The following is a 25,932-nucleotide window of genomic DNA, read 5'->3' as shown; positions in this document are numbered from 1 at the left end:
GAAAATCCAGGTAAATCACCCCAAAACTTTAATGCATGCCAATCCTGAAGAAGGCAACGGGTCTGGAAGGTGAAGTCCTTTCGGGTTCAAAACAGGAGTTGTAAACTCCTCAGCCCAGTTCTGCAAAGAGAGGGAGACTTTACCAAGGCAAAGCTCACACATTTCTGCCAAAGTAAAACATCAGCCCCCAAACCCATCTTTACCGAAGGGGAGGCAGCAGTGTGCCCTGAGCTGGAAACTGCCACTGTGTTGAGAGGATCTGTGAAATACCTGCTGGTCTTCTACAGTGGAAATTTCCATCATAACCAAGACCTTGGCTCATTTCACAGAGGCTGTCCTTCAGTGATGATTTTCAGTATTGGCCAGCCCGGACCATCCTCAGGAACCAGCACAAAGCAGAAGGCAGGGCCTGGTTCTCCCTTGCACCCTGCCATAACTCAGAAATGCTTTCGTCGAAGTCCCAGGCACTTCACGCACTCTGGAGGTGATATGAGAGAAAGATGAATTAGTCTCTGAGTATTTACCTGCCGTTGATCTAATTCTGAGATGCCGCAGTAAATGGGATATTGCTTTTGACTTACACAGATGCTGGATCAAGCCTACAGCGATTAACATTCAACACCTGTGCTTCAATCAAGCTACTTTTCTGTAGTAATATCATTTATGCTGAAACTTCGTCTCCTTCAGTCACTGATCTTCAGGCTTATCTGCCTTAGCCTGGTGTAAATCCAGGGTAACCCTGTTCTTATTGGAGTTATTCCTGATCAGCACTGGTTTAAATGAAATCCGGATGTGACCCACAGATGACATCATTTCGGGGCCCTGTAAAGATCAGAGCCGTATTGGGTTCACTGGTATCGATTGCCTCATTTATGCTGACAAGAACAAACAAAGCAAGGTGGTGGAAGATGCTGTTGTGTTTTAATTCACTGACACGGTAAAATCTTAAATGTTCATTGTTTATAGGGCAGGTTTTTATGGGTTTGGGAACCACCCACCTCCATGCTGGCCCATCCCTGGGGTTTCTTCTCTGCTACAAATCCATAAAATCCCCAGGCTTGGCATGTGTTGCACCGGGAGAGATTGATTGGAGCCAGTCCGATGGAGATCATTTCCCATCCAGGGAGAGAGGGCCTGAGCAGGAAAGCAAACCTGGCGCTGAGAAACTGCAGCAGCTGATCGATGGAGTTTGTCATCTGCATGGAAATCCCATTTTCTAGAGGGGGAGTTATCCCACGGCACCCCAAACCTGCAGCTCGGTGTTTCCCTGGGCTCACACCCCGCCACGAGTGGTGCCTTCGGGCGGGCTGGGCACCCAACCCAACCCGGAGCATCATCCAAAAGAGTCCTTTGCTGCTGCTTGGTCCCATCCTGAAGGTCACTGGTGAGGCCAGGCAAGGAGAAGGCAGTGTCTGCCACCTCGCTGGTCCTCCGGGGTGTGTTCACACCTTTGACCTTGGGACCCCTTAGAAAACCATCCCACTAGAGGGCACTGGGAATCGATTTTATGTCCCCTCCTTGTAGTTTCTGCTCTTTATTTGAGTTTCTCCTTGCTTAGTGTTCTCCCCACCTCTCCCTCCTCTTTGCTGGCCAGCTCAGACTGTTTAAATTGGAAATTATTTGTATTACTGTCTGTAAATAATAGATGAGGGAGTGAAGTGGAGTTGGTGTCCCTTCCATAAACTCCTCCTCACTTTAATTAGTGCGAAACAGCCTGGTGAGAATGCGAGCTGCCTTGATGCTGGTAATTAAAATTGAAACCACTGAAAAGCTGCTCTATTTTTTATCGGAGCTGCTGTTCGGAGCCGGGAGCCTGCGGACGGCTCTGCAGTAAAGAGTGATAATGAAGGTGTGAATTCCCGGGGGGAGGAGGGGCAGCTGTAGCGATGGCTGAACTTACACCAGATGAAAATGCAGGAGCAATTAGAGGTGGCTGTGTACAAGCTGGGCATCGGAGATTAGTTGGCACCTTGGGAACGTGGCAGGGAGGGACAGGGAAGGGGGAGGGATTTTTTTTTCCATTTTGAAAAAATTTAATAACAAAAAGGGGGGGGGGGGGAGGGTTGGAGGTTGGCAACTTAAAATAAAGACAGACCTGTGCGGTGTCCTTGGCTGGCTGCTGCTGGCCTGCAGGAGAGAGGGATGGAGGGAAGGTGGAGGACGGATGTGGCTGCGGCACAGAGCATGTAGGGCGGGCAGGAGGCAACGGGTCCCCTCGCCTGGGGGCACGCTGGGTTTCTCGGCAGCAAAGGCATGGCCTTGTCATTGTCCCTGGATGTGCTGCCCCTAAATGTGGGCTCTGTGTGTGTGAATTGGCCTGTGTGTCCTTGCTCCTGCCCACGGGACTGATCCAAAACTAACTGCTGTCTGTTGAAATGTTTCCTCCCATCTACAGTTAGGTGTTGGATCAGAGCCCATCGCTGGAGAATAATAACTGTTAACGTAGGCATCTGACAGCATCACAGCAGTGACGGGAGATGGAAGAGCACAAGCAGAGGCCTTTGTTACTGCTAACCAAGGAGGGGTTTGGGAAGGGCTGCTCCAAGTAATCAGGCGTTGTTATTAATTGCTTCCTGCCCTGGTGCATCCATCCTAGAGTGGGCTTCACCACACCGCTGATGGTCTGTTCAGCAGCAGGAAAGATGTCAGTTAATACAATGCACTTGGTCAGAGCTGTGAGCCTGCAAAAACCTTCTTCTGTCTACAGCCACCTCGGAGGAAAACACTCCCTGTGAAGGAGAGCACGTGAGACGGGCACCTCCGCCCAGAGGGCAGCTCGTTCCACCCTGCTCGTTAGCTGCCCGGGGTGGAATTAGTCCCGGCCCTGGGGATCACCTGAATGTGCCAAACTGTCTTAATTTAGATGGAGGAGAAGTTTTGGAGAAAGGAGGTTAAAGAGGCTGTAAAGAGAGCTTCCGCTTCAGGCTGTGACGCCGTCCTCCTTGTGGCCTTGGTTTCAGAAGTAGGAGAAGCCAAGACTTCCTGTAGGAATTTTCAGTGTTGGAATAAAAAGCCAAAAATTAAAACCTGACTATGGAAGGAACAGTCTTAATTAATCTTGGCTTATCAGGTTTACTACATGAGGTTTAAATAGTCTGTACATTATGATCTTATACACCAAAAAAATGAAAAACAGTTGCTTAATTTGAAACATACACTTGGACCTTACCAGAATAAAGGATTCTGACCAGTTTTCACTGAAAAATCCAGTGCACTGGTAATTCCTTGAAAACTCCATTTTTTTGTGGAATTAGCATTTTCTGGCAAAAGACCGTCCAATTCTTGCACTCACCTCTGATATATCTCTTTGTCATTGATTCACAGTAACAAAATGCTTTTATACTTTACATTAAATCATTTGATCTCCTGATGAAAGACTCTGAGGGGAGACCGAGGGCAAAAGAAGAAGGTGAGCTGAGATGCCCATGGGAGGTGATTTGATGCTTTTGTTTGTTTTTAGTTAATATGATATTCTCAGGAATACGTTGATCCAGGTATAATGGACTGTCCACAATGCCAATGAATGTTCTAGCATATTAGTGAGATCTCAGTAATTCATATTTATCTCCTGTGTCTGCTCTACCTGTGAGTTTCCAAGGTTTCTCCGTGACTTCATTTGTAAGGTATGCACATCCCTTGGAGAGACCTCCCTAAGCTTTCCAGAGTTTATAAACTCTGGCAATTTATAAACTCTGGAGATGGGCAAGTTTAGATTCATGTGGGGCTTACAGACTCTGACGAACTGTATTTTTCACTTGTTTGTTGTAATAAGGCTGTTTTATTTCATTATATATATATGTTATATATATAACTGGGCAGGCCTTACAGCTGGATTAAGCATTTTTTCACTGTTGTATATGTTATTCAACGTTATTTTCCTGTTAATAGGTTCTATTTTCTCACCTGTTAGGCATGATACAAAAATGTGATTGAGCAGATTTTAGAACTAAGAGTGAGTTTACTCAAGTCCATGGGACACATTTATTTAACAACTTGTTTCACACTGATCAGTGGCTGTTATTTAAATCAAAATAAAGAAAAGACAGGTTTGTATCACCTGAGTCAGCTTTTGTACAAGTATTTAGGACCTGCATGTGTCTTGATGCTTTTCCAAAGAACTTTTTCAAGAGAACGGAGCTGTCAATATGTTAGAAGGAAATAAAATAACTCTTTAGAAATGCTTATTTCCTTTACTGAAAGTTAGAAAATTCCCAGGGAAAAAAAAATCTTATTAGGATAGAACTAAGTTAGAAGATAAATTGAAATCCTTTGATTGAAAGTAATGTTATTAAAAAGTTTTAATTATTGAGACAAAATTGTAGGAAAGGCACTCAGAGCTAACATAAAAATGATTGGAAACTGGTAATTAAAACAAAATGCTTGAAAATTAAACATCACAATATATGAAAATGCAAACTCGGTTCTGATTCATTGCGGCACTTAAAACCTGGGATTGATGTTGAATTTATGGATGGTTGGTTTGGGTTCTGCAGGTCTACGCTGGGCAACTGTGGCTGCACTTGGCTGACCAAGAACATCAGGTTTCACATCCTGTCTCTGTTCTCCCTTTTCCCACTTGTCACCATCCTCCATTTAAGTTTCTACTTTAAAGGCAAGCTTCCTGCTCTCTCAGAGAATACCTGGATGCTAGGTGTCTTTAAGCCACTGCAGCTCCACTCATTCAAATCTTTCATGTTTTATTTTGCAATACCGATACAATTATTTTCAGCGGAGAGCTGTGTCTTTGTGTAGAGCACCAATTTCTACCCAACAAAGGCTGTAGATTTGTACACAAACTTCTCCAGAACATGCTCGGGATCTTCCAGGACCAGCTCTGCATTTCCTCAGGAGCCCTTCCAGAAGGCAGTTGGCATCAGAGAGCTCCTGTGGTCAGTGAGCTGATTTTGGGGTCTGTGCACTGCCAGATGCCACAGGGAGCCCTGCACTAGGTGGAAAGTGCTAGCACACCCCTGTTGGCATTTGTGTACCAGAAGAGCCATCACCACTCTGCTAGCCAAGGCCAGACAGGACACATCCCACCATCTTTTATTACCAGCATCTTGTTTCTCAAAATCACTCCATTTTCCACATTACCAAGGCAGTGAATGTCACCTTAGTGACATTCTTCTGAAGGAAAGACCGCCTCATCCCTGCCTGGAGGACAGCTGGGAGAAACGTCCCCACACAGGGCAGCCCTGGCTCCTCTCTGCCCACTGGGCTCTTTCCCAGGAGAGAACAAGAGCAAGCAATCTTAGACTTGGAAGAAGGTAATTTGAATTGGATGTGAAGTTGTTACTAATTTAATGTTTATCCAATAACAAGGACTTTGCAAAACCCCTTACCTTTTCATGAGCCTCAGGTAACACTGTCAATTCATAATTGCTATGATCCCTTTATCCTGTGGTTTAATAAATAATTTACCTAAATTATTAAAATGAAAATTTCAACATTATTAAAAATTAACCAGGTTAAATGAGCAAACAGTAAATAGTGCTGGGCTTGTCCTGCGTGACAGGAGTCCGCAGCTTTTATTGTCTTTTTCCCAGGCACAGAGGATACGTTCCTCCCCCCCTGCCCTCCCTCCCCGTCTCTACTTTCACTGCTCTGCTCTTGCCTTTCAGAAACTCCTCTGCTGCACCCCCTCCTTTCCTTGATACTTGTCTTCTTCACATCCTGCTATTTCATCGCCATGTCCTCTTCTGCATTCTTGGTTTGCTCTTCCTTCCCGTGACCTCCATCCCATTGCACCAGTTGTCCGTCTCCTCTCTGCACATGTCATTCAGCACACACATGTGGCACGAGACGCCTGGTGGGCCTTGTTGTGCTTTCTCGCCTTGATCAGTGGCTGGCAATCCCCTCTGGTGCCAGGAAGGCATAGATCTAGGAGAAAACGTGGTCTCCAAAGAGCAGAGAGTTTGTCAGGTCTTCAGGATATGGGCTGCTTCCAGTCATGAAAAATTTATTAAGATCTGACTGCTCTTAAAGGATCGCATCTCTGTCATTTTTAATTGAAACGTTCAGTTTGCCCAAAATGAAGTGCTCCATCTTTTGTACTGTATCTCTTGCCAGATTTTTTTTTCTTCTCTGTAATTCCTGCTGAACTGCTCCTTCTGCTGTTTTCTGGCATGATTCCTCACTGACTTAAAAGGGTTCTCCCCCAGGCTTCATCCCACCCATTTTCTCCTTCAGCACATGGCAGTCCTGGAAATGGCCTTTCCTCATGCCTGGCGTTTTTCACCCCGAGCACATATGTGCACAGACGTCAAGGCACACAGTGGATCCTTCTCTAGAGACCAGGAGAACTGGAGAATTAGGCACCCAGCTCCTGCTGAGGTTGAGTGAGAGCTTGGCGTCTGCAGGAACACCAGCCAGCCTTCTGGCCCTTTTCCTGGGTGCCCACGACACTATTAAGCATCCCCTGCAGATATCTGGGCACCGACAGGCTTCTTGATGTGTTCTGATAACATTCATGTTTCCTTTCTGCTGCTAAGAAACCACAAAGTGAGCAAGGATCTTGGATCTTGCACCCGAGATTTAGCTGTGAAGGCAGAGGTCCCCTGCCTATCCCTTTCTGAGCAGCCCTTGGGTAGTACCCAGCACTGTTATGGCCCTGCTTAGGGTGGGAGGCGAAGAGAAATCCCACCCGCATGCAAAAACAGAGGCGATGTGAGCTGGGAGGATGGCTCAGCTGGGAGGTTTCCAGGAGGATGTATCTTGAGTGCTTGCTCTTGTGATACAGCCCAGGAGGTGAAGCCCAGAGGGTCCAGTCAAAGTGAAGGCAAATGGATGCACTAAGGCAGCGAGACCCAGAGCCTATAAAGCACAGGGGCTCTGTCCATGGGGACACGGCCATTATTGACTGCACCATCACATGGCACGGCCCTTCCCTTCCACAGGCAAGGCTGGTATCTGAATTACTTTGGATTTTAACCACAATTAAAGAGCTAATCAAGGTCAACAGCTCCTTTCAAATACAGTTTAGTACAAAATCCTAATGCAGGAATTACACAAATTGATATTGTCAATATAATGGATTCAAGCCAATTGTTCTAAACAAGGTTGTATCAAGTCTGTGCTCTGTATTAGGTGAGGGCTAATTCTGTCTAGCAGCAATGGAGGCGAACGGAAAAACAGATACATCAAGTCTTCACAGTTCGGATTTATTACTGAGGTGATTTTTACCCCTCTCAAAGAATTCATTAGTCTAAGAAAACAGTGCAGTTCCGAGGATTTCGTTCGATTCAGAAGGCAGAATGTGTAACATTGAACGCATGCAGTGTATTGGTCTGATACACAGGAGATGCAGGGAAGTACCTGCTGAGAGAAAGGATGAGCCTGGAGAATAAATCTAAGCAGCAGCCTTTTGTGAAAACACATGGGGACAAAGGACTTTGCTCAGGTACCCAAACGTATTGCACTTCTTGAGGCATCCTAAAGCATCCAAGACAGCAGGCATGGCTGCAGATGTGACAAGAGACCTGCGGCAAACCCATGCTCCTCCAGCGTGGCAGGTATTCCAGAGCATCTCTGACGGACCCTGAGAGGTCTGACCCTCTCAGATCAGGAGATGGCTCAGCAGTGAAGACAGCCTCTTATTTACCTTTCCTTTGAGACGCTTCAGGGTTTCCCCAACAACAGCAACTGCTTTGACATCCCAGGCAGCCCCTCTTCAGTAGGTGTGAGCCTCACTGCTCCCCTTTAGGCATGGGGATTTACAGACGTGTCCGTGGTCAGTCAGTAGATCAATGATGCTGGATAGTTTTTTGTTTGTTTGTTTGTTTGTTTGTTTCTGTGTTATTTCCCACCCAGATTCCAATTTTTCTTCTGTGAAGGGGTTTATGGAATGGCAGGGTGGCTTTATTTATTTATTTACTTACTTATCTATTTGTTTTTATATTTATTTTAATTGAAACTAATGGCAACCCCAAAGTGTCAAGACCCAAGAGGAGAGAAGGGCTTTCTCCAAGGAAGAGGGGACACCCAGGGCTACAGGGCAATGCTGCTCAGGAGTGAAGAGCTGCAAATGGCAGGGCTTCTGGAGGTTGGAAGACCCCAGCTCTGTCCATGAAGCTGCCAGAGGAGGCTCTGGGGCCAGCCCTTGTGGTGTCCTTTCCTCTTGGCAGCACAAAGGCAGCCTGACACCCTGCGTGAAGCAGAAAGAGCCCTCTGTATTTTTGGCAATACATGGGGAAGAGACAACCCCTGTCTGAAGAGCCGCTGGTGTGAAGGACATGTTGTTACGAGCTGGGAAGTGGCACCTGGTGAAGAATCGGCCTAGTGCTGGTGGGGAAGGTGGTGGCTTTATCCCTGTGGGTAACGGGGCATTAGATTCCATCTGAAGGTTTCTTCCCATCTTTGCAGACATGGGCTAGCTCCTTCCCTTCATCTTGGCTCCCACTTTTTGCTTCCTCTCCTCATGGGAAATGTGTGAAATGACCCCAGCCCATGCCCCCACCCTCGGGGCTGCTTTGGGAGGGTGGGAGACGGCCAGCCTTTCCGGGGCCCGTGTGAAAGAAGCTAAATGGGAACATGAAGGTGGTAATAGAGTGGAAGCAGAGCAAGGAAAGCCTTGCTGATGGATTATTAGGCACTGTCAAAGTTTCAGCAGAGTGGAAAACTTAGAGGCTGGAGCGAGTAGTAACCCATGAAAAATCACCTCTTCCTTTTCCTGTTCATGGCAGGGCAGCGTGTCCAGATCAAAGCCGCCCGTCACCGCTTGGCCTCAGCCGCACGATTTACGAGGCACTGGGGCACCAGCCCATTAACAGCCCTGGTAATTCATTGCAAGGGCAACAGGAGGTGTAAATCCCCTCCCCTCCAAACTTACACATTTACCTAATTGTCCCCCGATTGCGGGCCCTGGACATCAGAAGAGTTGATGTTATGAGTGTGGAGGGCCATGAGAGGTGCGACGGGAAGGAGAGGGGGGCTGAGGAGAGAGTCTGGGGTGGTCAGCATGGTGGGAGAGACATGGCCCAGCAGGCAGACCCTCTTTCCTTTGCACCCATTAAGTAGCAGAAAATCTCATTGGTTTTAATTGCGTTTTGACCTTCCGGAGTTCCTCTTGGCCATTTCGCTTGGGATTAGTGTTGGAGAAGGAGCACACTTCGTGCTCACGGGCAGCTGGGAGGCCTCAGTGTTTTTCAAGGCTCCTGAGACACTGTGCTCCACGCAAGTGGCAGTCCCTCCTGCCAGCAGCTGGTCAGGGGCTCAGCACCGCCAGAACCACTGATGGCACCAAAATCATTAACACCAGCTAAGGGGAGATATGAGGCCCCAACTTGCTTTGGGACCTCAAGGTCCAGCCACCCCTGGGGGAATAACATTCATCTACTGCTCCCTCACTTTACTGGTGGTGCTCAGACATGCTGCTTTCTCTTACAGTCTTCTGTGCCATCCCCACATCCAAATATATGTGTATATATATATATATACTGCAGAAAGCAAATTCTTTGTTGTTCTCTAAAAACACCAAAGATCAGTTCTGCTATTTGTTTTCTTGTTCCTGGCTACTCTGCCTGCACTCACTTTCTTTCTCTCTGTCTTTACCCTCTCCTCAATCTACCAGGTCCCCTTTTTGATTCCTCACCACTTTTCTCACCTAGTTCTCTATTTTCCCTGCACTACTGTCTTTCTGCTCTTTGTGCTTGGCTCCAGGCATTTCTGGCTTTCAAAAAGGTCCCTTTCCTTTTGCTCTTCCCCGACTTTGTTCATTTTTCCCTGTGTAAATGCTCAATTATGTAATGTTAGCCAATATTTGATATCAGAAAACTTCCCCTCAGCTATATGAGGATATTTAAAATAACCGTGCATTTACAAGAAAACTTTGAATGTGAGCTTTCCACTCCCACAATCTGTAAACTGGAACTAAATCCTCATCAGAGGTGTTTGCCTGTAAGGGCAGCAGTGGAGATTAACAGGCTCCAAAGCAGAAAAAGGAGGCTTGCTGGTAGTATTCAATAGGTGGAACAAGATGTCCAGATCAGTGGAGCAGTCTTGCAAAAATCTATCATTTTCCCCTAAAAAAAAAAATAAAAAATAAACTTCACTGCAGTTACTTTCATTTCACCTTTTATTTTTTAGGCAAAACTAGAAACTGATTTCCATGAGCAGTTTCCCTCAGAAACCCATTTTCTTTCCCTCACTCTGAGGTTCACAACAAATAGGCTTGACCCCCCAGCTGCAGGAGCAGGCTGATGTGCTCGCTGGCCAGGAGAGGCCAGGTTTGGCTCAGCAGGGGACAGGGCAGCCACCAGCTACATGGGGACGAGGACTGAGAGCTCCCTGCTTCTCCTCTCAGAGCAAACGCCAGTCCTTAAAGCATAAGCAAGAATGAGAATCGGGCAACGATCCTTGGTTAAAAGATAACAGAAAGGGGCTAAATGGAGAGAGAGTAAAGTGCAAATGAGATGAGACTGGGCTAGCTGAGAGAAAAGGACATTGTTAGGGTAATGGTTTGTAAGGAAAATCTATGAGATTTGGGTTCACAAATGCTCTTGATTCTTGAACAATATGATTTAGGCACTTTGGTGTTGTTTAGGTGCAGGAAGTTCACTGCTGGTTAGGAGGAAGGAACACAGAACTTTAGTAATTCCGTGAACTATTTGTAGTAGGGCAAAGAAAAGTTCAGGACACTTTGCTAGTCCTGACTTACTGGAAAGCAGACCTCAGCACCACATGCAGCTTCTCCATGGTCTGTCACCCTGGGAGGATACCAGGAGTAACTCGTCTTGTTATTTTCCCGGAAATTAGCTTGGTAAAATTAGCTTGGTTCTTGGATGTTGCCATGGGAGTTGCAGCTGATTTGAGACTGCGTTATGATTCATCCCCACCTCTAAAGGCACATGGCTCGTCCTCTCCAGTCAGAAGGGAAGAGGAGGGATGACACGAAGTCCTTCAGCAAATAGTGAGAAATGACACGGGGCGATGGGAAGCCAAACCTTTGACACTGCACAGTAGAGAAGTCCAGCGTGTGAAAGGGCAGAGCCTCCACCAGATCTTGCCACACATGTGAAATCCATCAGGGTCACTGTTCCTGCGGTGCTCTGTTGTCCGAACCATAACATGACATCCTACGGAGAGGGAAAGGCGTCTGGTGGGCAGGGGGGAGAGCTATCCGTGGTTTTAAGAGGTTGGCTGGGAATTAAGAGAATACTTTATGGTGGTTACACTCTGAATTTATAGTTTCCTCCTCCTTTGCTTTTTAATGTTCTCCTGCCAAATTACCTATGGTTTGTCCTGTAACTTCAAGCTGCCCTGTGGCCTTACATGTCCCAACACCACCTGGGACACATAAAAGAATAAAAAACAAGCAATCTGTCAACATTTCAAAGAAGAGAAAGGCTGCACTGCAAAATGTAGATTATTTCTGGACCTAAACCCTAATTCTCCAGACTCGGGTCAGGATTTAATACATTTGCCCTCTGTCCTAATGAGACAATGGTGACATTTAGGTACAGATCAGAACTTTCTCATTCAAAAAATGTGACTTGGGCACCCTGTTTTCAATAAACCTTTGGCTGTGAAGTTCAGAAAATATCTACAGTCTATTAACCTCTCTGTTTTACCACCTGGAGATGTGAACCATTCCACACACATCTATTCTCATGAGATAGAAGAAGAAGGTTCATCATCAGTATCTCCCAGAGCTTCAAAGCACAGTAGGACACCCGCTCAGAGCAGACGTTCTGGTACTTCCCATTGCTTTCCTGGAGACACTAAAATCAGGTCACACTTAGCTGCTAATAAAACTTGTGCTGAGCACTTGCCATTAATTACTTGGAAATGAGAGATTGCCCCAGAGTCAAGAGTTTGGGAACCTATGTAAAATATTTTTGGAAACCTGGCCATATTCTGTGAGTGACTGGAAGCTTGGGTGGCTTTTACAGAGCTGTCTATGGAAAACCCAAAAGGCAGCAGTGGACTTCAGAGAGTGAGCCGGTGTTTATAACCACCTGTCTGCGCGTCCTGGGGTCTGCCTGGGCCTTTCTCTTTGTGAAGGTCCTTCCTCATCACCCAGGCTGCACCTCCACCTCTCTCTATGCAAGTGACCTCCTGTTCCCTTTATTCCTGTCTCCTCCTGGCAGGGAGCTCAGGAGCAGAGGCCACCACGTGTGGGCTCCCAGCAGAGCTGTTCCCTGCCACATGCACACGCACCAGGAGCAGTAATGCGAGCCCAGTGGTGGGAATGATCTGCCTTTTCTCCCCACTGCCCTCCCAGGTGCCGTGCTCCAGCAGCTCACCTCGGCGGCCCTAAAACAATTAGGGGGTTTGAAGTTTCACACGCCCCAGCAGATACAGACAGGACAACTCATCCGTTATCGCAGCCCCAGAGCACAACGCTTTGTAATACCAGGCAAATGATGTGGGGAACGGTGAACTTGGCAGCCCCTCCTTGACCCTTGTCTGAGCGTAGGGTCATCCCAATATCCGGGATGGATGCTGGCTGAGCTCGTGTACCCGTCTCTTTCAACTGCGGTGTGGGGGACCCAAGCATCCCGAGGCAGGACATCGCCTGCCAACTCAAGCATTAAACATTAATCCCAGCAGGACTTCCACTGCTCTATCTCCGAGGCAGAAGCAGATTAGGGATTTGCTCTCCTGAGCTGACTGCGTGAAAGTCAGGCCCTGGAATCGGCTCCCTGTAGCTCCTCCATCTCTTGTTCGTCACGTTGGTGCTTTGTCTGTCATTAGATGCTGCTGCCCTTTGAGTATTTTTTGAGATTTTCTTCCCTCACCTCCTGGGGGCTTGCAGGGGAACCAGGGGGGCACTCAGGGTGTCTTGCCTCCAGGAGCTGAAGCTCTGCTGCCTGCCAGGCCTGGGCAAAGACAACTACAGCATCTGAGGTTAGGGAGAGGCAGCGAGCTGAGCCTGTGTTGAAATGAAAAAGGGGAAAAAGAAAAAAAAGTAATTCTTTCCAAGGTCTGTTTTCCTTGGGATGAGCAGACTGATGATTTAGCAAGACTGCTTGGTTGTTTTTCCATGCCACTGCCTTTGGCCCCTCATTCAGAGCAGCTGAGCCAGCAAGACAGGAAGGCAGCGAGCTCTGGGTCTGGCGCTCGCCAGTGTGGGCTCACATCTGCAAAACTGGCCAGAAAGAACAGGGCACCACAGGAACCTCCCGCCTGGGTCTCTGACCCTGGGACCCAACACCCACCAGCTCAATGACAGCATATGAGGTGTCCTACTGCACCTCCTGAAGTGCAAAGGGAGCGACCAGCCCAGGGAAATGGTGCCCCAGCCTGAGCTTCTCCCACCAAATTCCTGACCTTGTAAGTTCTCTGCAACCCCAGACCATTGCTGTGGCCTTCACCCCACAGAGGTCCTGCAGAAGATGAAGTCCTCCCCTACCTGCCCAGCACCTTGTGCCCAACACTTTTGTGTTGTGTCAAAGCAGGCAGTCACCAACCCTCCAGACCTTTGGTTTGGTCCTTCTGTGCTGGGGGGAGTTGGCCAGGACCTGAAAATCTCTTACAACATTGGGTCAGACCCCCTGGGAAGGGTCTCCCCAGCTTCTCCTATTGCTGTGGGTCACTCTACGAGTGGAGAAACCCTTTCCATGCCTGGCAGGGAGGTGGTGGTGCTGAGCACGATTCTGCACTCTCTGCTGGCAGCACCTCTCTCAGGGATTGCAGAGTAGCCAGTGTGCCACGGCTGGATTGAGCAGACAGATTTAATTAAGTTGCGATTTAATTACCTATCAGCATCCCTATTTAATAAAGCTCAGGAGGATTTTAATTTAAAAAAAAAAAAAAAAGAGGAATAAATGATACGGCCTGTCACAAAGCAGCAGGAGCAGCACAAGGTCCAGGTGCAGGACCCAGGCAGGGCAGGATGGCATCCCTACGGTGTCCCTGTCAGACTGCAAAACCAGGGTGTGGATGCTGGGAGAGATCCAGTTTTATTTTAAATTTGAGGTTTACTTTTGACTCATGAAGCCAAAGCCAAAGTGCAGACCCAGAGTTGGGTGTGATCCTTAGCCACCGGGGTGTGGGGAGGTTTGGACAAGACATTTCGCTTTGGCTTCTCTCTCAGAAGCAAGTTAAGATATCAGCTAACAGCTGAGTCTGGGAGAATTTCCACAAAACAAGATTTTTCAGCCACTTTAGCTGCTATCTCTTTCCAAGCTCCTCCCAGTCTCGTTAACTTCTGCACAACATTCATCTCACTGCTTTGCTGAGGATGGTTCCTAAGGGCTCAATTGTGCTTGAGGTTTTATTTCTGCTGGGCCAGACCCAGCCCTGCAGCAAGCAGGCATTGTCGTGGTACTGGGTGAGCCTCCCCGGGCTTACGTGATCTCAGATGCTGGCTGGGGACCTTCTGGCCTGTTCTGCTGTCTGCATTCATCCTGTTTTCTGTTTTAGAGCTTTTCTGCAGTGGAGACTCACCTGGGACCTTTGCATTTTGCAGGGTCCCCTTGCATCTCCCCACTGATGAGGATGTGTCAACACCAAGTTTAACACCTCTTGAACTACGATAACTGCAAACACACCATAAGGGAGACAGCATTTTTAAACAATGAAAATGAAGGAAACCCCAAACCTTTCCCTAGTCACCAGCACTACGGCAGCAGAGATCTAGCCTGAGCCCTAAAACACCTCCAGGGGGACTCCATATCCATATGTGCTTCCCACCTGCATCACGTGCGGTTCCTCAGCTCTTGCTCTGTTCTCTAAAAAAACAGCTGGATTTCGGGCACCACCTTCAGACACCCCTCAGTTAGGGCTCTGTGCCCCCTCCCTCCATCCCCTCATCCTCCAGTGGGGACAATAGCTGCGCCAGAGAGAAACAGACCTTGATATTTCTATTGTTTCATGGTAACAGCGCCTGTCCTGAGACCCCAGGCCTGACAGATTGACATAACAGGTTAATAAGTGTTTTCCACTTCTCCTAAAGGCTAATTAAATATTAATCCACTTGGTGAGGTCAGCAAAAATAACAAACAATTGGCAGAGTGAAATTCATTTAATTAATTCTCCTGTGGAGGTTTTTCAAGCATCTTCCTCCCCTGACACACGCTGCCTCGGCTGCAGTAACCTACAGTGAAATCAGGCCTTATTGGTTCTGGGCCTGCTTTTCTCAGATATTTAGTTTTGCTTCATATTTTTGTTGGTTTTCTTTTTGTTTGTTTGTTTGTTTGTTTGTTTCTGCTCTTTGTTTTTTAGTTTCTGTTTGTTGGGTATTGCCCAGGGCCCCTAAACAGAGATGAGAGGTGAAGAGGAAGAAAGGAATGCAGAAATGGGGTGAAAAGAGGAGGAAGGGGTGAGCAAAGCCTCCTTAGAAGGCTCCAACCTTCAGCTGCCAAAGGCGTGAAGCTCTCTTAGTCTTTGCAAAATGAAATCCAGGCACAGCACGCTAATATTAATTTTATTGCTGGAAATATTAAGAAATTGATAGTCTTGCTCTTTCTAGGCAAATATTCCTTGCAGAGACCAACAGGGTCTGATAGCAGTCCAGGCTACCAGTGTAAGCCAAGTGTGCCCTTGCTCTCTTCTGTGCCCACCATCCTTAGCATGACCATGTAACTGACTTGAGCAGTTTTATTCTCACTTCCAAAGCATCTCCCCACGAGTGCTGCCCATTGGTGTCCAGCTCCATTTTGAACATTTCTGGACGCAGCACTTGGCTGCACTCTTGAGCAAAATAAACAATGTAGTTGTGCTCGTGCACTCATCCCTCCATGCCACAACTGATGCAAATACGGCAGCTGGAAAGAGGCCAGGAAAATTGTTTGTTTGTTTGTTTTTCTGTCTCTGCCAGGGGACAGACCTAAAGAAATAATTTCTTGAGTTCCCAGGCCCTTCACGCAGCAGTGAGCCCAGGCACAGGCAAGGAGCTATGGGACGCTGTTGTTTGTTTTGAAGAGCAAAATAACAGAAACCTCCCAAGGAAAAGGATCCAGGAAGAAAAAACCTCCACACAGAGGAGCTCCACTGGGTCTGTCTCCGGCTATTTCTCCAAGCACCTGCATGTCTGGAGGAGGGTGTCCCCATGGACACTCCATGGTTGAGCTTCCTGTGGCCAAGCTCACCCTTCAGCATGAGCGGGGAAGGTCTTTGGGGGCATTGAGGCTTCCAGGCATCAGCCCAGACTTGGAGAGAACTGAGGGAGATTGGGGAAATGTTCTCTGGGTTACTGCTTTAGTTCCACGCTAATTTTTTATTTATCTGAAAGTGGCACTGGAAGGGTTTTCAAAGTGAGTCTAAAGTAATTAGGCGCTCCTGCTGATGGATTGCACTGGAGAGACATGTGGATTATTTATTACAAAGTCACTTGCTGGAAAGGTTAGAGGCTGAGAAGTAATTATTTTTTCCCTTTCTTCCCCTTATTTTTTTTTTTTTGTGGAGGAATTGTCAGGGGAGAGCAGCTAGAGTTCCTCTGTGAAATATTCCCTCCCGGCTACGTCCCCCTTCCGACCCTTCTCCCACGGTGGCAAACAGGGTCCCCAGGGAGGATGTGAAACAGGAGCTGATGAAGTTTCAGCAGCTAAAAGTGGGCTTTGGGCTGAGATCCCAGCCCTGCACCCACCCTTGTGCAGTGGGGACATGTAGGATCTCCCCTCTGACCTGAATGTGACCAGGAACAGTTCTCGAAGCCACCCATCTCTCCTAACCAAGCCCACAAAGGTTGTGAGGATCACTGGTGTATATGATGTGTCTGGCTTGTGCCTGGTGGACATGGTGAGCAATACTAGGAGGACTTGCTGCTTCCAGCAACCTCAGCTGCCTCCTTCTCTGCTGCCTGGTAATCTACATCTAGGATGGGAATTGAATCCAAAGAAATGCAATCCTCGACCTTGAAAAACAAAGCCAGGCTTGGCATAGTCCACAGATGAATATGCAACAGCTCTAATCAGGAATCCTTTGTCAGGAAGGGGATAATTGTGGCTAACAGCGTGTTAGCGCAGTGCTGGATCTTCAGGCTCCTTACAGCTTATAAAATCAGGATCCGTTTTCGGTGGGAAAGGCTGAGCGAACAAAGACACGCTCGAGCAATTAGTCACCAGAGAATTCAGCTCGTGCTGGACAGCTTTAGCATTGCACGAACCACACCAAGTCCTGTGATATTTGAAGGGGCATTGTGGGCTGGGGGCAGGAACTGGAGGCGGACCGCAGTGGAAAATTGGGAAAAAAAAAAATTTTTTTGGGAAAATTGGGAAGAAAAAAAATTGTAAATTGGGAAAATTGAGCGTGAGCAGCTCTGCTCTGTGTGCAGTCATTAAATGGGGCCCATCACCGTGGTGTCTGGGCACGTATCACCTCAGCTGTACAGGGGCTTGCTATCTGAGGTCCTTGCCAAAAAATAAAATACTGAATAACCCTTGTCGCCTTGCAGGGGGAGCATCAATCGGGTTTTGGGTAAAGGTATCAGTGGTGGGACTACTGCTGAGGACCCCCAGCCCAGTGCTCTCTCCCCGTCCCCCACTGGCCATACATCTTCCAGGCCTGGGAAGCCCCTGCCTGTGGTGTCACCAGCTCACCCTTGTCACCTCTCCCCGGGCACCCATGCAGGGACGCGGCCTGCATTCCCGGGGCCCGTTGTCCACGCTGGCCCCAGGCCACCCAGGCAGCAGCAACCCCTGGCTCGTGGTATTTATAGACCCGTCCATGTCCTCGGCTAGGAAGGCATCCGTAATCTCTTACAGATGTTGGTGAGAACAAAGCCAGCCAGTGACTCGAAAGGACCGCCCGGCAGCGTAATGGATGGAGACCTATTTCTGAGTCACCTCTGACATTCCCTGCCCTTGCCCGCTCTCCTTCATCCCCAGGAGGCTCATCGGTGCTGCCTGGTGCTCCCTAGTGCCTAAAAGCCTTCCCTTGGGCAGGGACTTGTCCCCATCCCTAGCAGGGGGAGCCTCAAGCAATTGTTCTCCACCATCCCCCAAAAGTATGGGTGTTCTCCCGGAAATCCCAAAAGCCACATGAATGCAAGAGGAGGATCAAGGGAGGAAGGTCCTCCTGCACGTGGCCCCTGCCTGCCCCAAGAGTACAGCCACCCTATGGTGCTACCAGCTCCATCTCCAATTTCTCTTTCACGCCTGGGTCAAAGCCCAAGCCCAAATTTTCCCTTCTCCCCCCTTTCCTGCCTCCTGACCTTTTCTGTGCCTTCCCTCAGCTCCCCCCTCACCCTGCCCCAAACCCCACCCTGCCTTCTGCAAAACAGGGCTGGTCCTTGGCAGCACTCGTGTGGGCAGAGTGTGTCCTGTGCTCATTTTCAGGTCGACTTCCCATCTGCCAGGAGCCCAACTGTTCGCCTGGCAAAAAACAAGGTGCAGGATCTAATGAGGAATTTGTTTGTCTGGATGCTGCCATGTCCCCTTCTGCCGCTGCCTGCGATCTTGGTCCCTTCCCTGGGTTGTCCCTCTGGGAGTTTCTGGGGAGCTTTGGGAGCTGGTGAGCATCCAGAAGCTCCTGGACTCACACCTCCAGCAGGTGAACTCCAAACAGGGCTGGCAAGAGGGACGAGACAGCTCAGTGGCAAATAAAGCTCTGGACACAGCTATGGCTGATTTAATTTCATCTTCTGTAGCACCTTGTGCCATCCCCAAAACCTACCATGGGGACCAAGGCAGCAGACAGAGGGAAACCAGTTCCTCCTCTGGCTTTCCCCAAGTCTCAAACCTTTTGTCCCAAAAGCTGGCTGAGTCGATGGCTCCCTCCTTGCTGTAGCATGGCCTCTGGGGCTGCTGTGCGGGGATTTGCACCCAAAATTCACCATGAGGCTGAAGTTGCTGCAGTCCAGCTGTTGGGGAGAGGATCCCTTTGGGGAGCAGGAGGCAGGATGGACGGACAGACGGGCAGGCAGTGTGTTGGCAGCGCTCACAGAGCGGTGCCTTTGTGCTGAGCCACAGCAGCACCGTCCGAGAGCCCTTTAATGAGCTACTCTGGTGAGGGCAGCCTGTCTTAACCCACCGAGACAATATTCACATTGATGCTGGGCTAATGGCAAAACCGGCTTCCAACCCGGCCGAGGGAGGGAGAGGGGGAGGCTGGAGCAAGGAGATGAGCGGGGAAAGGAGGCATCCCCCACCCTGTCCCCCTGCGATGGGACAGACCCTGGCTTTCAAAGCCCTTTCCCTTCTTTCCCCGTCCCTCTGTGCCCACCCGGTGGGTGCAGGATGGAGCTGCACCCATGGGATCCCCCGGCTCCATCCCCAGCCCCACGATGATGCAGCCGTGTGCGGGGCTTTGTCGGGAACCGAACACAGTAACTGTTTAACGATTTAACTGCACTAATGAATATTGGGCCAGATATTTTCAAGGCCTGTTCAGACTGATTACTTGGAGAGCTGAGTATGTCTACCAATTACCCAGGCAATTAGGCAACTAATTAAACACTTACCCTCAGCTTCATAAACAGAAGAGAGAGAGAGGGGGAAAAAGGAGGGAGGGAGGGAGCTGGCTCCGGTTTCTGTGAAATATTAGCTGTCAGAAATTGCCGCTTGCAAGGAAAGGTGCACAAAGGCAGAGGGATCCAGGCGGACAGAAAGACTGACAGCCCGCACCAGGAGTGCAGCCCTCAGCCTCTTTAATTTGCCAGGAAGGGTGCAGAGCCCTGGGGTTTGCCCTCCTGGGCAGGGCTTTGGGACACAAGGGGGTGCCCCAGCACCCTGAGACACCCACTCCATGCAAAAACACGTATGGTGAAAGGAGAAAGCAGCAGCAACGCAGAGAGCTGCAAGCCAAACCGAGGGGGGAAGAAAATAATAAGAAATGGCCCCAGAGTGGGCACGCGGTAGGGCTTATGGCCAGTTTAGGACACCTTGGGTTTCATCCTTTCAGAGGTTTTTAGGACCCACCCGCTGACTGGTGCTGGCTTGACGCCTCGCCAAGGGTGGAGGCAAGGCGCAGATTAAATCCCACATCTGGCATCTGCTCAGGACACTGCTACCAGGGAGTTTTGTGCTAAAGCCAGAGCTCGGATGGCCAAGTGAAGCCACACGGCTCCCCGCAGGCAGGGCGGCAGCAGGGGCAGCTCACACCGGTGGCAGGACCCCGCCAGCTCCCAAACTCCGTAGAGACGTGTGCTTTCCTAGAAATAGCAGGCTCGGGAAAGAATGTTATTGGAGGATGTTCAGAAACACTCATGGCTTTGGAGCAAATTTGGACAAACAAACCTTGCCTGGAAAAAAAATGAAAATGTTGGGGAAAGGTGGAAATGTTTTGATTACTTTTTAATTTATTTTGCTATACATTTTTCTTTTTGAAAATAGGTTTGCTGCTCCATTTTCAAAGATGGATTTTGAAGAATTCAAAGACATCCTGGTAGTTTTCTCCTTCCTGGTGCATCGCCAGCCCTGCAATCGTGATGAACCTGCTTGGATGCTCAAGACACCACCCAGCAGACCCTTTGCAGCACATTACAAGGACATCTGTCAATTTTTAGATGCATCAGGTCTTTGTGAGGTTTGTTTACCTATCCAGGTATCAATCTGAAATCAGAACACGATCAGAGAGACGCCTGATGATAGATTACTTCCACATCAGAGCTGCTGGGGTCTCTGCCTGTCTAGATGAATCCTGCAGGGGTACTTTCTGTGTACATTTGGGATACTCTTAGAGCTGCAAGGATGGAAAGGAAATCCCAAAGTCCCTCTGAACTGAGACATTCTGGCACTGTGGATCTGTCTACTCTCTTTTGGTACCGTTTGTCCTGAAGTGGTGTTGACTGCTGAAGACCATAGTAAGGTGGGCCAGATTGCTTTGGGGTAATTCTAAATATCTTAGAGGACGAAATCATCCCCATGAATGTGGGATTATACAGGAGCCATCTTGACAAGCTATATGTCAGTAGTATGGGCAGATGGACTTCCTCTTGCTCGTGAATATTCAGAGAGAGATAGACCTTTGCTGAGTGCAGTGATGGAGATGGTAGGAATAACTGGATGTGACGCACGGTTGATAATGCACAGATGGCATTTGACAGTGTAAATGAGTGAGCTGATGGGCTTCACTGGAGCCTTCAGACAAGGTGGAGATGGTGTCTGCATAGCCATGGAGTTTGAACAACCTGGAAGTTATTCACTAAAGGGCTCTCACCATATGTGGTAAAATGGTACGGCAGGGTCCAGGGCAGCTATAGCTGCTTATTTCCTCTTTCCAAGCTCTCCTGGGCCTTTTCACTCTGTTTGGCATTGTGGTCCTTGAAATCTAGCCCCTCTGTTGCCAAGTGCTGTAGGAGGGCTGGATGATGATCCGCCAAGATGTGTCTTCTTGCTGGACTCCTGTCCTCCCATTCAGTTCCTCCACAAAATCCTTCCTCTGGGCTCCCTGCTTGGGCAGCTGACAGTGGCTCCTGGACGAGCATCCTGAGTTAGCAGGACCACATCTGCCTTGTTCTGTGGCCCTTTTGTAGCTCACTTCTCCTCCACATCACTGAACTTCCCAAATGCACTTCACTCAGCACCCTGGCCAAAACAACCCAACTTTGCATAACGCCCATACGGAACATAATAATTACTGATGAGCTGGTTTTATTCAAATCCCATTCACTAAATCCATTTATTTTCTTAGCGTGCATCCATTTCCAAATACTGAAGGCTTCCAGTCTCTTTCTGTCTCCTTCCCCCTGCACCCTTCTGAGATGTAGCCCTGCAGAGCTGCCATTTCCAAGACCCCAGGGACTGGAGCCGCTGGCTGTCAGATGTCCAAGTGACACGGACGAGAGGTCAACCAGCTGTAGGACCCCACGAACCCTCGATGGTCTGCCGTCACCGCTCAGCCTGCAGCAGCGTCATCTGGTGATGCCAGCTTCTGCCTCGCTTTTCATTGGGAAGCCACAATGTCTCCTCCTTCGTGGAGGTGGAGCTATGGCAGAACTTGCTTGAGCTGGTTTTGCTTCCATAAGGAAAGGCAAAATACTCTGCTAGTAAGTCTCTAATGTGCCGTGGGGCTCTCCTGGACTCAGGCCTGCTGGGGGAAAGGAGACTTTTCTCACTGGCACCGCCAATGCGGGATGGGACCCTTAGCTGTTGCTCCAAACAAAACAAGCTGTCCTGGTAATTGGGGTAGGTCTGCTCTCGCGCCGGAGAGTTGAAATGTTTATTGTGTGAAACATCAGAAAAAGGAAAGGAATCTGCTGGGAGCACTTGGTTCATTCCCGTCCAATACGCCCTGAGTCCCTGTTTGAATGCCGGGTCTGTGGCACGGAGACAGGAGCTTGTTTTGATAGTTTCCCTGCATTCAGAGGCATGAACACTTTACAGTTTTCTGTTTAAATGACCCATTTCTGAGAGCGGAAAGCACCAGCCAACACGCACCCGGGCCCCTCCGCATGTATCCGGAGTTTACAAACCATCCCCACCGATCCGTGGTGCTTAATGGACACTCCTGCTGCTCGGGGGGGCTGGAAAACTGTTCCAGGTGACTACCGGCCTCGGCTGGAGGCAGCGCGGTCCCCAGGGGCCTGGGGAGACACATGAGAATGAACTCAGGGTCTCTCCCGAAGCGTGACGTTGATTAATGATGGGACACAGCCCCGTCCTGTCGGCCAGCAGCTCACTTGATGCGACCTGCGGGGAATAGCCGCGTATAAAGGCACCGAGCACCACCGGTGCGCACAAGGAGCGAGGCGCCGGCTGCCCGCATGATGCTTTCAGACACAAAATTGGCAAGTGGCGGGTAGCGGCTTCAAAGCTACACCTTGTCTCTGCCTGCTCATCACCTGCCTGCCTGCTTTCACCTGGCATTTTGGCTTCGGCCCTGGACAGACACCCTGGACACCTCCCTGCCTGGGGACTGACCTCTTTTTGAGCTGGCTCTGGGTTTGGACACAGCAGCGTGCTGGCTCTTAGGAAGCTGGAGCAGTGCTTCTGCCAGAAAAGCTGATTTTCCTTCTTCCCTTTGTTGTTTCAGCTCCTCCCTGGGCTTCCACAGGTGATGGCTGAGGCTAGAAGAGATCATCAGTTGACCCAGTCCATCCTTCTGCACGATACCAACCGCAGGAGCAGAACGGTGGGCAAGGAGCTACAGGGGAGGGGGCAGAACCTAATTCTTTTTGGGGTCTAACTGCTCACATCTGTCATCCTAAGGGGATCTAAACACATCCTGGAGATCTGTGCATCCCCAGCTTGCTCCTTCGGGTGGACAGAGGAGGACACGAAGGTCTTTGCCCCCTGAGCCCTGTGCAGCGAAGTGCAGGCACCTCAGCATCTTTCGTCCCACGTGCTCTGCATCTGAGGCTTCCTGGGAGCTCCTTGTGCAAAGCTGAGAACATCTGCAAAAGCAAAGGTTAAGAAAGCTGCCAGGGACTCATGTTACCCCTCTCCCTTGAGGCCTCTGTGACTTCCATTCACACCACTTCCCGCGTAATCAAAAAACAAACCCTGAATGCCCAAGAATGTAACTCCTCTCGGAGGCAGGACCCACTGGTGGTAAACCCTTTGTAAAACAGCAGGTTTCCTGGTAAAACATGCTGGCTGCCTCCAAGGGGGGGTGACGCTGTCTCTACAAACTGGAGCACGATTCCCAGCAAGCAGGTTATGCAAACAGCTGCCGGGGCAGGAGTGGGGAAGGGGATGGGGAAGAAAAAGGCAGCCGGCTGTGTGCTCTTGCCTGTTGAGGAGCCGACCAGCCACGCTTTCATCTCCAAGGCCAGCAGGACAGCAATGGCTTAGTGATGGCTTACCATAGACCAGAATCATAGAATCATAAAATCATAGAATATCCCTAATTGGAAGAGACCCATGAGGATCCCCAAGTCCAGCTCCTACTGCCCAAAGCCCACCGGAGCCCAGACTCACCCAAGCCACCACTGAGGACCGGCTATGCCCCTTCCCGAGAGCTTTCTTCTGGTGCAACCAGAAATTACCTGCAACGGGAAACCACACTCTCTTGGAAAGGGCAGAGACGAGGAGCTCCCAGTCAGGGTACCAAACCACACCAGTGCTACTGGGATGTGCCTGGCTCTGCTCTCACCAACCCTGAGTTTTCTGCAGCCATCTGGATTCAGCTCCCAGGGTGGGGCCTACGCGGGAACAAAATATTAGGGCTTGGAGGATGCTCTGTTAAAAGCTGCATACGCTTTTGGGTGTCTGCCATCATTTGGGAGATGGAAATGTAACAGAAGTCGGTGTCTGTCTGTTTAACACAGACCAAGCTGTGTCTGCGTGTTTATTTATACCCAACACACATAACATACACTTGGGTTCCCTGCGCCCTGGCGGCACAGCTGAAGATGCAGTGTCCCCTGCACCCTTAGTCCAGACAATGCTGGGAGACATCTGTGGCTTTCTGTGACAAGCAGAAGGAAAATGCCTGCTTGTTTCTGGGTGAGCAGCAGGTCTTCTCCAGGATATCCAGGTTGATTCAAGGGGGATTCAAGCAGCAGCCTGGCTGGACACAGGGTGCCCAAATACGAAATGGCGGGGGGGGGGGGAGATGTCCTGTGCCCCCTCCTGTCAACTCCAGCCTCAGAAAAAGATGCTGGCACAGTAGCTGCGACCTTCAGGCTTTTTAGCAAGCCTTCCCCTGGCCTTGGTCCCAAAGCTACTCTTGGGATGTGGCTGATTTCTGGCCATAACGCTGCCCCCTCCCTCTGTCGCAGCTGGTACAGCCACGGCAGATCGGCAGCACTGGGGGAAAAACACTGACTTCAAAAGGGCCAGGTGTGGGATGAAGGAAACCTGGCTCTTTTTAACACCTGTGCCCATGTTTATTCCTGTGATAGTTTTGCAAGAAACCCTGATGAATCACTAGTCAGGACAGGAGGGCAAAGTGAATGTGGATGCTGCTCCCTGGAAAACCACTGGCATAAAATAATAAGTGAGAAAACAAGGCAAAATCAGGTAAGAAAAGTGAACGTGCAAAAACTCCTGGGCAGGATTTTTTCTTCCCTCTCCAGGAGAAGCCAACTGCAGGAGTTTTGGATCTGTTTCCCAATTTCTCTGCAGTTTGCTGGAGGGGGAGGTCCCTGCTCCACGCCAGTCCATAACCAGCTGCCAGAAGAGTCACCTGGATTTTATTTTTGTCCCTGCCCCGCTCCCCATCCCATACCTGCACTGAGGTGTTTCCATTCCTTCATCCCCCCCATGCCAAAGGAGCACACCGGAGCCTGGAGGTGAAGTATGGCAAAGTTTCTGGAGAGCAGGAAAGGAATTCCCCTCGGAGTCTGGAAAGACCCTATCATTTAAATTAAATGTTGGCCTTTGAGAAGACAAAAAGAGCACTGTCTCCAGCAGGGCTGCCTGGCGACATGGCTGATATTTATTACAGTGCAGGTAGTTTAAGAAAACAGAGGCTTTTCTTTGGAGATTTGGGTCTTCAGCCTAACTGGGAGCTTGGGCTGGAAAGGTTCAGTTGCTAATTAAATCTAAGTTGGACACTGTTCCATAGAGGGCAGATTGTAACTATAAGAGGATGTTAATGTGGATTTTAAATATTTATTATAACTGAGGTAGGTTATAAAAACAGACATTCTTCCTTTCAACACTCTATAATGTCAGATTTAGAGGTTTGTCTCGGGCCGTGAGTGATTTCCCAGCAGCTGTCAGGGGCTGGAGGGCAATTTATCACCCTCCCAGTGAGAGACCTCGCCGGACAGTGAAAGATTAGAGCGCTGATTTATGGAACGCGAGGAAAAAACAACGTTGTTGGAGCGGGTGCCTGGGTGCTGATTTTCACACACCTGTTCCCAGCCACACCAGTAAGTGATTTCCCTTCTCCTCCTCGAGGAATCGAGGCTTTTTAACACCAGCCCCAAGAAGATGGGCAGGCACCTCTCTTCTCCCCAAAAGCACAACCCCACGAGGGTTAACACCACTAAAGCCCCCCTGGGGGCTGTTGCAGGGCTTCAAAATACCTGATCCATGGTCCCCATGATCCACAGGTTGGCAGCCTGAGTCCTGCAGTCCCCCCGGCAGCAATTCCCCCTCCCAGGCAAGCCAGGAACCAGGGCTCAATGTCCCCTGCCTTGCATGACCACAGCAATTGCTG

Source organism: Anser brachyrhynchus (assembly GCF_964034855.1).
Source record: "Anser brachyrhynchus genome assembly, chromosome: 15".
Lineage (NCBI taxonomy): Eukaryota > Metazoa > Chordata > Aves > Anseriformes > Anatidae > Anser > Anser brachyrhynchus.
The sequence above is the reverse complement of the archived record's forward strand: the minus strand, read 5'-3'. Positions refer to the sequence as shown.